A 14331-nucleotide genomic window follows, 5' to 3' on the forward strand; every position below is an offset into this window, starting at 1 on the left:
ATATGACCTCTGTGCTTGATATTTTTGAAATACTAGAGTAAGAATTATAGTCCAGTGCCTTGAAATTCAGTGCCTTTCTCCCCACAAGAGATCAAAAATAAACTTGATGTTTTTAAGGCATGTATGCATGTATGTATACATATATGAATTGATATATACATGAAGTCACTTGGTTCTAACTCCTATGGGGTTAATAAGCCAAATAAGTAGTGTCACAGGTGAAATTGAATTGCTATTATGCTGGTTATCTGAGGAAGTGGCAATACCAACACAAAGACTTAGGTTTATCAACACGGGATCTAGTTTCCTTTTCTCTTTGCTATAACAGAAATGGTAAAACGCTTACTTTGTGCTTCATGTATGCCATGCACTACCCTAAGAACTTTATAAAAGTAGCCAATGTAATCTTCAAAACACTTTAAGTAGTAGAGTCGGCTCTTGTATCCATAATCCTGCATAAATGGATTAATAAACTAACCATGAATTGAAAATATTGAGAAAGAAATTGCATCTGTACTGAATGTCTGCAGACTTCTTTCTTTTCATTATTCCTTGAAAACTAAGTATGAAACTATTTGGAAAGCTTTTGCATTGTACTAGGTATTATACATAATCTGAAGATGATATGAAGTATGTGGGAAGATGTGCACAGGTGATAGGCAAATATGACACCATTTCATATAAGGGACTTACATGTCCTCAGATTTTTGTATCTGTAAGGGGTCCTAGATCTAATTCTCATGGATACTGAAGGACAAGTTTGTATTATTCTCTGTTTTACCCTTATGACACTGAGATTAAACTGGTCCAGTACACATCTTATAAATGCCAAATCAGGGATTCAAACCCAGGAATTCTGCCTACAGAGTCAGTTCTCCTTAAATCATGTTACCCTGCTTCTATGTTTAGCAATAGGCTATGTTCTTGTCACTGGCTTTGTGAATTGCTTGGACAGATCACATGCAGGATTTGTTTGGTACTTTCCTCATAAATCCATAACAAAAATTATTTTACTAGATGTTTAAAAAAAACCATCTCACCACCAACAGTCTTATTTATACTTGAAAAAAAATGGATCTCTTGTGTGTGGTTTGAAGTGACTATCTTTTCATACATGCTAATATACTGTTAATAATTCTTTACAAGTGTGACATTTTGCTCATTTTTTTAAAATTTGTATGCCTTATTACTTAGCTTAGAAATATTAGGATACCAAGAACTTGTTAAAGATTGGTTAAGTAACTTTTGTTAATTGAATGCTTTGTACTTTGGAGAGAATTTCCCCAGGAAATGTTCCAGAGTATGTAGTTTTTATATGAGCCTTAGAAAGTTGCTACTTTATCATTCTCCCATAGTAATGTATCTGCTGTCTCTATCATTTCCTTGGCTGTTACTTGTCCACGGTACCAAGTGGCTAATCATAATTTTCAGAGTAATTTCAATTATGATATGTCATTTGATCTTGGCACAATTTTTAAATCTATAATACATCTATAATATCATTTTCATAATAAAGAAGAATCTGATATCCCATCTATAGGGAAGGTACTACTCCTAGCGACTCCTTCAAACTCCTTCCCCATATGGAAGAACTCTACAGTCCTATTTAGCCCTAAGATGTTGGGATTACTTCTCTCATGCTATTTCATATTGGGGACTATTTTAAATCCTGCTGGAGGGGATTTAAAAGCTCTTGTGCAATCCTTTCATGGCCCATAAATTTTCAAAATAGGAGGTGCTTAACTTATTGGCCCCAAAATTCTGTTTCCACTTATATCTATGTTAAACTAGAGCCACAGAAGAAATTATGACCCAGTATTTCTTCTTGTATTTAAAATGTCAAGCTGCTCTGTCCCAAAAGTTAGTATCAAATTTTGTATGTCTGTATGTTTGGTTTTTGTCTTAGTTTTTATTTCATGTGGGAAGAATATGTAGTTTTCTGATAATTTAAAATTACTTATGGCACATTCATATAATTCTGATCACTTACAGATGTAACAATTTGTATGTATTTTTAGAGTGTTAATTTATAACTGATTGGAACTTTGAACAAAGGAATTAAATCAAAGATCTTAGAATTTAAACACTATCTTTTGGAAAGTCCCTTAAAAATAAGCTGGATTAAATGCTTCCTATTATTATTTTCTGATTTTGGTCCCAAGATACACAATTTAATGTAGCATATATAATAGCTAAAGGTTAAAGACGACATATCCAAGCTTCTCTTTAAAGTGTGCATCCAGATTCTATTAGAAAACTTTAAAGATGTGAGAAACTATTTTAGTATTAATGTCAATGTTAGAGGCAATGAAGAGTGAACTCCAGATATCTTTAGAATAACTTAGAAGTTAATACTTAGTTCTATCAAGATCATGGCCACTACTATAATTTTTGTTTTGTAAACATATTTACTTTAAAAATGTAGTTAAGTGTTTGATTCATGATGTTGAAATACAACTGGAATAAAAGGAAAATATAAAACTATATAAATATAAATATAAAATTAGTTGGTACATTATTATAAGGTTCTATTGCTTCAGATTACTCTTTCCGTAAGTCACATATGTGCATAAATAAAGTTAATTTTATAATTAATCTATGTTATGTTTTTCATCCAAGAGATAATGGCAGAAACATGATGGCAAATAGATAAATTAATTGACTTCTAAAAACCTGCAAAAACATTGAGACCTTCATAGTAACTTGACTACATTTATAGCTATTACTGAGTTGGGTTTTGAACTATTTTTATTTCCTTAGAATTTTCTAATGAGAATGAAAACAACATTTTAACCCTATTCAGTTCTACCTAATTTTCCTAACTTTTACATTGTTAAAAATAAATGACACAAAAATGCTTGATAAATTATAAAACTATATGAATTTGAACTAGTATTATGAATTTTTCTATAAGTATCATAGATAATTATAAATGAAAATGTTGATATGCCCTAGTAGTAGGATTTCCATATAAGCATGCCAAATATAAATTTCAGATGAAAAACTTCTGTTTCTGGTGATTGATTAGATATCCTCAAAATATTTTATGACTCACTAAAACCACTTAAAATATTTTGTATAGTATTGTTCAACAACCATTTAAAATACATGATTGAGCGCATGCCCTCTGCCTCTCTGCTGAGCCGCCCGCCTGCCTGCCCAGGTGTACTCTCTTCACTCAACCATGTAACCTTGGTCTCCCCCAGTCTGAGTGACTGGGTGCTCTCTCTCAGGTTCTGTCTGGAGAGGTGCCCATCCGTTCTTACGGATGTCCCTGCCCTAATAAACCTTGCTATTTGCTTTCCACTAAAAAAAAAAAAAAAAATACATGATTGAGCTGGCTTGAAGTTAAAGAATCTTTTTAAGGTCAAAGAACTAAGTCAGAGCAGAAATCTGGATATCCAAAGGGATATTGATCCCTTGTGACCTGGGTAATTCTTGACGTCAATGTGGACAAGAGTGGGAGCCCATAGCCCATGTAGATTGGACAGTATCATTGACCACAAGCTGACTATCTAATGATGAGCAGTATACATTTATAATACTTATTAGTTTGAAAACCTGCAAGCTAAATATTTAGTTTGAAGTACTCTTGTGTGATTTATAAAAGCCAATGAATTTCCTTAGTAGAGGTATACACTTTCAATACAAATCCCAAATAATTTTTTAAATAGTTAAAATGGCCACAAGCTCAGTATGAAAAAAAAATCACCAAATGTACAATAAAATCCTCATGGTCTAGGATTAATGAAAGCAACAAAGACAGAATCAAAGTATAAGGATCATAGGGGAGAACATAAATAACTATTCCTATTATATTTACTAAAATAAGACTTAAAGTGTCATTAAAGGGTGAGAAATGATCAAAAACAAACAGCTTTTAAAGGGAATTAAATAATTAGCAATTAAAAGTAATAAAAACGCACTACATAGGTCACACAATTAACTACATGTAGCAGTTAAGATGCTAGTGTCTCATATTGGCTTGCCTCGGTGGAGTCCTGGCTCTGCTCCCAATTCTAGCTTTCTGCCAGAACAAAACCTGAAAGGCAACAGATTATATTTGGTTTCCTGTCACCTATCTGGGAGACCTGGATTGAGTTTTTAGCTGGTATCTAGACCCAGCTGTGACTGTTTCAAGCATTTGAGGAGTGAACCAGCAGAGGATAGCTTTCCTTGTCTGTACGTCTGTCTGTCTGCCTGCCTGCCTGCCTCTTTGCATCTCAGGTTAAAAAAAAGAAATTAAAAAAAATCTGGAAAGCTGGAAGTTCAAAATAGTTGCTACATAAATAGGCAAATATATGGAAAATATAGGAGCCAGATTAAGATGTGTGAAGGGTGTGATGAACAAGTCTAATCTAACTGGAATGAAGATTAAGAAAATAGAGAAAATAGAGAAGACTTGTATTTGAAAATATAATCAGTGAGAATTTTCCAGATTTATGAAATGGTTAAATTCTTAGGTTTAGGAATACCAGTACATCCAAAGGAAAATAAAATAATCCACACTTAAACACATACAACTCCTAAGACAAGAATGAAATCCTAAAACAACCTCAAAGAAAAGACAATTTATCTACATGATCAGGTAACTGACAGGTCTCCCCTCTCCCTGATAGCATCCGTGAAAGATGGGAAACAATAGAATAAAATCCTTGAAGTGCTGTGAAACATGTTGTCAAATTAAACTTACAAACCCATTGAAACTGCCTTCCAAGAATTAAAGTGAAATAAAAATGACTTTCAAGAAAATAAACCTGGAGAAAATTTACCACTGGCAGACTCTTACTTTAAGGAGTTTTTAATCCTACCTAGAAAGAAGGTCCAAATAAGCCTCACAACAAACAAAAAACATAAGAAATACTGAGAATAGATTAGTAAAGATGTGGATAAATCTAATAAAATATTTGCAGTATAAGCCAATAATAGCATCTACTGATAGGGTTCAAAAACAGGCAGAATAACACAAATACTGAACAAAAGTTCATGTAAGTTGAGAAAAGGGAAATCAGAATGAAAATGATTTTTAAGACGCCAACTATGGCTTAGCAATTAAGATGCAGTCTGAAGTGTTCACGTTCCGCATGGGAGTGTGTGGGTATGATACTTTCTCTGCTCTTAGTTCCAGATTTCTGCTAACACACACCCTGGAAAGAAGCAGATGATGGTTCGAGTATTTGGGTCCCTGATACCCGTATGAGAGATCTAGATTAAATTATTTGCTCTTGGTTTCAGCCTGGCCTAACTCTGGCTGTTGTAGGCATTTAGGGAGTGAATCAGCAGAGGTGAGTTGTCTGTCTCTTTTTTTCTCTGCCTCTCTACATCTCAAATAAATAAAAATAAATGTGCACTGTGGTATAGTGGTTTAACCTCCACTTGGGTTACTCACATCCCATTTCAAAGTGCCTGGATTTGAGTCCCGCTTCAGCTTCTGATCCTGCTTCCTGCTAATGCATACCCTGGGCGGTAGCAGGTGATAGCTCAATGCTTAAGTCCCTGCCACCCATGTGAGAGACCCAGATGGAGTTCTGGGTTCCTGACTTCAGCCTGGGCTAGCTCCAGCAGTTGCAGGGATTTGTAGAGTATACAGGTAGATGGAAGATATCTCCTCTCTCTCTCTCTCTCTCTCTCTCTCTCTCTTTCTTCCTCCCCTCCCCTCCCCCACTCTATCACTCCTCTCTCTGCCTTTCAAATTTTTAATAATAAAAAAAAATTTTTAATTTAAAATGTTTTTAAAGAGATATCGTACTATTTAGGAGGAAAATTTGATTACCTTTAAATATTGTCAATTTAGGTATGCTTGTTATATTTTCTAGGGTAAACACTAAAAAAGTAGAAATTTTGTATATATTATCCAAACCAGTTTTACACACACACACACACACACACACACACACACAGATTGTGCATCAAAAATATGGCATTGTGTAAGTTAAGGAGATCTTCATCACCTTGTAGGCCTCACTTCAATTCAATAAGCAAAATACAAATTTAGTGATCAGCGCTGGTCATCCAGTCATGAGTAGACAATACGAAGTTGCCATAGCAGTTTATTCTGTAGAGGTGAGACCTTTACTGACCCACCTGAGAGGAAATATCATTATAGTAAGTTCATATCAGACCCCCAGGGGTCCCCACGTTCCTTCCATGAGGTCAACGCTGTTTTCGTAAAAATTCTAAGGAGTTATTTGCCACTTTGCACTCTGATTCTCACACACATTTATAGTTTTCTAGAGGCTACACAACAGATGATAGATTGAATGCAGAAGCAGATGTGAGAAGCCAGCTATCTTCTTTTTAAACCAGACATTAAAGATATCTACAAAAATTTATTTAAATTTTATTTTTAAAGATTAATTTATTTGTTTGAATGGTAGAGTGACAGAGAGAGAGAGAGAGAGAGAGAGAGAGAGAGAGACAAAGAAAGAATATGAATGAGAATCTTCCATCTGCTGGCTCACTCCATAAATAGCCACAGCAGCTGGGACTGGGCCAAGCCAAAGCCAGACGCCAAAGTCTCCATCCGTGTCTCCCATGTGGGTGGTAGGAACTCAAGTAATTGGGCCATCACCTACTGCCTCCCAGGATGTGCATTAGCAACAAACTTGCTCTGAAATGCAGAGTGGCTGGTACTCCCAGGCACTCTGATAGAGGACTGGTCATGCCAGGTGGAGGCTTAACCCATTGTGCAACATCTGCCCCTGCAAAAATTCAAACATTGCTATTTTTATCATTGATTTTTATTTCTGATAATATAGTTATTTCTAATAAAGCTTATGTTATTTAGATTAATCTTTAATGAATTATTTTAAGTGATTTGGATATTTTCAAAATTCTCAGTTAGTTTGTATGGAAAGTATTGAAAGTAACACATAGAAACAAAGACTCTATGACCTATAGCAATTTTTAAGAATGCCAGGGACAGGAACTTCGGGAAACACTGTACTAAGGGAGCATTAGAGGAATATTTTTGATAAAGTAAGCTTTGTGTAACATTTAGTTCTTAGGCATTTTGGAGGGGACTATCCTATGCACCAATTTTCCTGTGTAGCAACACCTAAAGGGAAGAATAATGTACAGTTCATTTGGGGGTAGGTGTTTCTGATACTTCTTGGGCAAACTTTGAGTGCTATGTATTACCTGTAATCTTCTGTGGGCTTTTTTTGTGATAAATTAGAGCCCCAAATGTTTCCAAAACTTCAACCTTGGACTGTTGTTTTAGGATAGACACCAATAAATACAAGGGTCTATTGGAGGAACTGAGAATTTCTAGATTTGTGAAGGTGGGGAACCCAGTCAAGTCCCTAAGGCTGTGTAAGTCACGAGGAGCGCGAGTAGTCTTATGCAAAGTTGACAATATCATGAAATATAAACCTTTGCTTTGGAATGGTACCAGAAATTAAAGTGCCATTCTAAAGGAAAGTCAGTGTTTTAGCCTCTGTCTCAGAAGGAATTTGTACTTCTGGCTGCTTTACTTTGTTATTTCACTTTGGCTGAGCTCTGGAAACTTTTTTTTCCCCCTGAAAAGTTGAGTGACCTCCTCACATTCTTCTGCCTCCTGGCTCATTCACTTTTTCTTCTCCTTCAATCCTTGATTAAATCTTCTTGGCCCTAGGAGTTCTTACTCCTTATACAGCAAGTCGTGCACTTTGTCCTCTTGTTAAGGAATGAATTAATAAGCTTAACACCCCCTTTGAAGAACCATTTGGAATGCTTTTCGGGAGAAAATTAATATTCAATTACCAGTGCTGTCGTTTCACCAAATAGAAAAATAAAAGACATAGCACAGCCACATTGACAATAGTTGAAATCAAGTTTTGCTTTGTATTGTACCATAATGACTCAAGCTTTCAGGGGAAATTTTTATGTCTAGTTTATTATAAAAATTAGTGCATTTCTTCCTGCTGTATATATATAACAAGACTATCGAATATATGTTTTCAAAGACCTTGGACTGAGTAGAGCTTCTTGCATTGGATTTTGAAGTTTTAGATACCTTCTGTTTACCTGTGAATTACATAGTATTTATCTCTCTTTAGCAATAAATAAGCCCTTCATGTTACTTCTTCAAATTTCATCCTTCTGTTTGTAATATTCCTCTGATATTCAGATAGGATTGGTGGGCAGATACCTAAGAGGGGGTTCAAGCCATTTCGCCAAAGCAACCTTTTTCCTTTATGGTTTTTCATCACAGAATATATAGAACAATGTGTGTTGCTTAACCATATAGTGAAAATAGTTTATGGTTGATAATAACTTAAATGTCAATGAATAACTATGGAGGTGAGGAGCATAAGACATTGATAATGTAACAGTTTATGGATAAGAATTGTAGCATATCATCGAGTATAAAGCAGAATCAATCCAAAGAAGTTAAAGCTATTCACAGATGACTCTAGGAAGAGTTACAATCTTTATTCTCTCCTTGCATTTTACATTTGTTTGTCTGAGGACTTGGGATAAGCAATTAACTTACAGAAGCAATTAAGTGGCTTTCATGGATTTGCTAATTTAATCATTGTTAGATGTTTAATCATTATTAAGTATACAAATTAAGTATTCTTTTTTCTTCTAATATGAGGAAACTGAGGTACAGAAAGTTTGTGACTTTCATAAAGTTACAAAATAAAAGGTTAATAGGAATATGAAGAACTACTTGTTTTTTGTTGTTGCTGTATGATTTGTTTTATTTCCACTTTTGATAATAGTTCTAATATTCATTTTCTGTCTATTTTCATACCACTTAAAGAGAGAGAGAGAGGTCTTCCATCTGCTGGTTCACTCCCAGATGACTGCAAGGCTACAGCTGTGCCAATCAGAAGCCAGGAGCTTCCTCCGGGTCTCCCATGCAGGTGCAGGGGCCCAAGGACTTGGACCATCTTCCACTGCTTTTCCAGGCCATAACGGAGAGCTGGATCAGAAGCAGAGCAGCCAGGATACAAACTGGTGCCCATATGGGATGCCGGCACCACAGGCAGTGACTTTACCCGCTAAGCCACAGTGCCGGCCCCATATTACTTAAATTTCTTAAAACCACAAAAAGTAGTGCATTTTGGCTAAGTGGATAAGGCTGCTGCCTGCTATGCCAATATCCCATATGGCCACCTGTTCATGTCGGATCTGTTCCACCAGTGATCTAGCTCCCTGTTAATGGCCTGAGTGTCTAGGCCCCTGCCACCCATGTGGGAGCCCTAGAAGAAATTTCTGGCTTCAGCCTGGCCCAGCCCTGGTCATTGTGGCCATCTGAGGAGTGAACCAGAGGATGGAAGATTTTCATTTCTCTCTCTCTCTTTCTCTCTCTCTCTCTCTCTCTCTCTCTCTCTCGTGTGTGTGTGTGTGTGTCCCTCTCTCCCTGTAACTTTGACTTTCAAATAAATAAATGAATCTTAAAATACACACCCAGTAGGTCTTATGACCAATTCTATAGATAGAGAGATGGAAAAGCTGAGCCTCAGAATGACTACTTACCCAATGCTGTACTGCACAGCTAGTGCAAACCTTAAGATCTTTCTACATTCAGTCTTCTTTCTTTGCCTCTTTCCCTCCTTCCTTCCCTCCCTCTTTCCATACGTCCTTCCTTCCTTCCTAATTTTTTTTCTCCCTCCCTCCTTTCCTCCCTCCATCCCTCTCTTCTTCTTCTGTGTTTATCTGGTTGAGTGAGAAATCAAGCTTCCAGCTACTAATTCACTCCTGAAGTGCTCACAGTGGCCAGGGGGCTGAAACAGAGAGGTAGGAAGGATGCAAGGAACCCAATTACTTGAGCCATCTGTGCACCACATTAGCAGTAAGTTGGAGTCAGTAGCCAAAGTCGGGACTCAAACTCTGACGTAGGACCCTCCAATCAATGTTGTAACTGCTGGGCCAAACGCGTGCCCCCATAATGCTTATTTCCTAATCACTCTACTAAATAATTCAGAGAAACACTACTTACAATTGGAAAACATCCTTCCCACTAGTTTTCTTCCTAAATTGCAAATCTTTGCCTTGGTTATCAGAGCTTATGTTTTTGTGGGGTGTGCTAATAATGCTCACGCATTCCCTCATAGTAATTTTAAATAAACTATCTTGCATATGTGAGTTATTTCATGTTTTTTTACAGTAGATAAAATATGTTAATTTGTGTAAATGGTCTTCTGGGTACAGATGCTTATGCTGAAAGCAGGCTTATCTTAAAAGCTGCTTGTCTTTCATTTGAGGCTACTTTTATATGCATAGTTTATTTTTCTAATGCCGTCTCAATATAGGAATAATTTTAAGGAGGTATTTGTGGTTAAATGAAAGGAAAAACAGCTCTCTTGGCTTTCGTAAATATTAATGAGCTCGTAGAAAATCTTGTTACTGAAGTGCGGCACTCTTTTGAGATTTTGCTGCCATCCTGGCCCTTTGTGGGCCCTGCTCCTTTGTTGTGGATTAGCATACTAGGTTGTGTGTGCCATTGTGAGCTCTGCTCAGCTTCTTTGTGCTGACAGAAGGCTCACCTTGGTCTATTACCAGGAGAGTTCTAAGCGTCTTAATAATATATTAGATTTCGGCAAGAAAAAAGCAAATCATTTAAAAATAATTAATCTGACTTATTCATTTCAAACTATCCCCAGAAAATGGATGGTATTCATTTCTGGTCATGTATATATTGCATCATTAACAAAGTAAAATCCGTCTTCAATTAATGTTCAAGTGAGAAGTTCAGTATTTGAATTACTTACAGCAGTATTCACCCTTATATTTTGTATATGTGAAATTATTATAGCACATGTAAAATTTGATTTATTTTAGACCATGTATCATGTTCACTCAACCAAATATTTTTTGAGATCTTTTTATTTTCATAGTTATATTTTTTAATTGTGCCAACAATTCGGATGATATAATACAGGCATTATTATTACCTTGTTCGTTATCTTCTAAAAACTGTGATACTGTAGAAATTATGAATTTACCTATTTGTTGATTGTATTCCACTATACAAGTTCACGAAATGAAAGAAGGAAAAAGATAAATTTTAGTGACACACAATAAAAATAATAAAAAGAACCTAAAATAAATTTTGAAAAATTAAATTTTTCATGTCATTTTTAATTCTCTAATAGTCAAAGGATTTGTGTGTTATTTGCAAGGAAATTCTTTGGCAAAGTTGCATTTTCTTTATAAGAATGCAATATAATAGTCACAAGGGACAATCAATTCAAACCCAGTTATTTAAAATGGACACTGTAAATGCAAGAAAAATCAAGAAAAACAGCAGTCATTTGGGAACATTTTTTTAAGGCAAGAAAAAAGATATTGTTTTCCTAAGTATTACTAGTCTATCATTGTAGATTTCTTCATCTACTTTCACAGAGATTCAATGTACTATAGAGTTTTACTGTCTTGAAGAGAGAATGGTAATTCAACAGTATAACATGAATATTTAGAAATACATAGATGTGCTATTAATCCAGTCTCCAAAATCTTACTTAAATTTTATTCACAACGATTTGAATAAAGATTTTAAGTCCTTTTGGAAGAATTTTTATCAAAGCCAATTTTTAGTGGAGGCTGTTGCTGAGTACTTTACAGTTGTTCATAAACAGTGTGAATTCCATGAGAGACTGCTTCAATTCTTTAAGAAATAGAAAAAATTGAGCTTATATTTGAGAAAAGTTCAAATAACTTTAAGCACTGAGATGCATGGTTACATATGGCCATTTTCCAAGTTGTATGTGTAGCAAGTAAGAATAATGAAAATCTCAAAATGCAAAAAGGTTCAACCACTAATGATTTTGAGAAAGAGAAAGAAAAGTACATAATATAAACTAGGATTAATTCACCTCAAAATATCCATGATTCAATTCAGCTTTTTTTAAATTTTTATTTTATATTTAAAAGAATTAAAATCATGGTTGAAATCTAAGCCATATATAAACATACTACTTTCCTTGTCCTAGAAACTAATTCTAAACAAAATGTTGAAAAGAAGAAAACTATTCAAAAATATTAAAAGTACACCTTAAAATTCTAAATTTATGGACACTTTAAACAGCTTAACTTGTATTAAGAAATCCCATCATAAAAATCAAAAGTTTCTATTCTTTTTAAAATTTAACCAATTACTCCAATCTGTCAGTATGATTTGATGTTTAGAAATTTTATTTTGATAATTATTTCCAGTAACATACTATAGTAGTAATGGTCATTACAAGATATCCATACTCTAATCTCTGGAATGGTGAATATTACCTTATATGGCCTAAGGCATTATACAGTTTTGATTATACAGATTTGAGACAGGGAGGTTGTCCTAGATTATTAGGGTAGGCCCTAGGTTAATTATGAGTCCTTTAAAGCAAAGCGACTTTGCTGTAATCAGAAGATGTACCTATTGAAGAAGTGCAACCTTGCTGGCTCTGGAGATGAAGGAAGGGGACTGCAAGTCAAGAAATATGGGCAGCCTCTAAAAATTACAGAAGGCAAAGAAATAGATTCTTCCCTAAAGTCCCAACCAATACTTTGCTTTTATCGCAGTGAGAGATGTGTTCTATTTCTGACATACAGAATACTGAGATAACTAATTCGTGTTGTTTAAACTACTACATCTGGGATAATTTGTTACAAAGCAATAGAAAATTAATAATCATTGCTGCAGGCAAAATAATACAACCACTATCCTCTACCCCTATATACATGTGTACATGCATGTTGTAATCCCCAGAACCAATGAATGCTTGCTTCTGTGGCTAACGGGACTCCACAGTTACGATTAAGAATCTTGAGATGGGAGATAATCCCAGAAAATCTGAGTAGACCCGCACATGGTGATAGCAGTCCTCAGGAGAATAAGAGGAGAGGTGATAGGATAGTGGCAACAGAGGTGGAATTTTGAAGATGGAACGAAGGATCAGAAGCCTGGGACTTGGGGCAGTCACTAGAAGCTGAGAGCACATGGAAACAGATCCCCTTTGGGGCTTTCACAAAGAACCAGCCTGCCCAATGCCTTGACCTCAGACCAGTGAAACGAATTTTGGACTTCTCACCTCCACACTTATCTAGTAAGAGAATGAATTTGTGTTGTTTTAAATGACTAAGTTTATAGAAATTTATTACAATAGCCACAGTATGGTAAGATAGACATATTTAAGATTTAAAGTGATGAATATATATATATATATATATACACACACACACATGCAACAAGCTATATATAGGCATAGAATGAACTTTGGATGTTTTTGAATAAAAATTGTAGGTAAAATCATGGAAGCTATATATATTCAGGTAAGAACCCATTTGCTTCTAATGAAATTTTTTTTGAATTTATAGATAAAACAGTATGTATTTACCATGTACAACATAGTGTTTTGAAGTGTATATGTTCTGTATAATGACTATATCTAGCCATTTAACATATACATTATTTCACATAGTTAGCATTTTTGTAAACACTTCACATCTACTCTTAAATTTTTCAAATCTTTACTTCTGTATTGACCGAATTTAATTTTAGGAAATTTTAAATGTAGTAGAATGTTAAAAAGTGACCATCATAAATCATATCTCTATTTTCACACATTGAATAGGCTTCTTTTACATTAGCCTTAGACTTGGCCAATGGGACAATATCAAATGTAGATCAAACAAAGACTTGTGGCTGAGACCCTTTTTTTGCAGACTGAAGAAGCCAGTGCTAACCTCCTAAAGGATGGGATACATGACAGAGAAGTCCTGGCAAAAGTCCCTAACATATAAGTGATGCCTTCCAGGACCTTGAAACCCCAACCAAACTAGTCCAGACTGAAAGAACCACTCACTGAACACACAAAAATCACAGAAAGTGATAAAATTTTAGTTTTGCGGGCCCATGTTGTGGCCTAGCAGATTAAACCTCCTCCTGCAATGTCAGAATCCCACACAGGTGCCGATTCAAGTCCTTGCTGCTTCACTTCCAGTCCAGCTCCCAGCTAGTGTGCTTGGGAAAGCAGCAGAAGGTGGCCAAGTCCTTGGGCCCCTGCACCCGTGTGGGAGACCCAGATGAAGCTCCTGGCTTCAGTCAGGCCCAGCCCTGGCCTTAGCAGCCATTTGGGGAATGAACTGGCGTAACGGAAGAGTTCTTTCTCTCTGCCTCTGCCTCTCCCCACCTCTAACTGCCTTTCAAATACTTAATGAGCCGTTAAGTTTCGATATGATTTGTTTCTCAGCAGAAGATAACTAAAACAAGCACAGTGACTCTCTCAGGCTATGCAGAACATTTCAGACCTGGCTGTTCCTCCAGCAATCCTAAGGATATACTACACTTAGATATACTACATTGGGTTTTTCTTGAATCATCTATGGCCTTTAATTTTCAGGAGGCTGTGA

At 35.6% G+C, this 14331-nt stretch overlaps 1 protein-coding gene across 6 annotated transcripts in view; it reads left to right on the forward strand.

The window, feature by feature from the left end:
• MACROD2 (mono-ADP ribosylhydrolase 2) overlaps positions 1 to 14331 on the forward strand; it is a 2173823-nt gene that overhangs the window by 765987 nt on the left and 1393505 nt on the right. The gene's annotated exons all lie outside the window — the stretch shown is intronic.

The sequence above is a fragment of the Oryctolagus cuniculus genome, chromosome 11 (genome assembly GCF_964237555.1).
Source record: "Oryctolagus cuniculus chromosome 11, mOryCun1.1, whole genome shotgun sequence".
NCBI lineage: Eukaryota > Metazoa > Chordata > Mammalia > Lagomorpha > Leporidae > Oryctolagus > Oryctolagus cuniculus.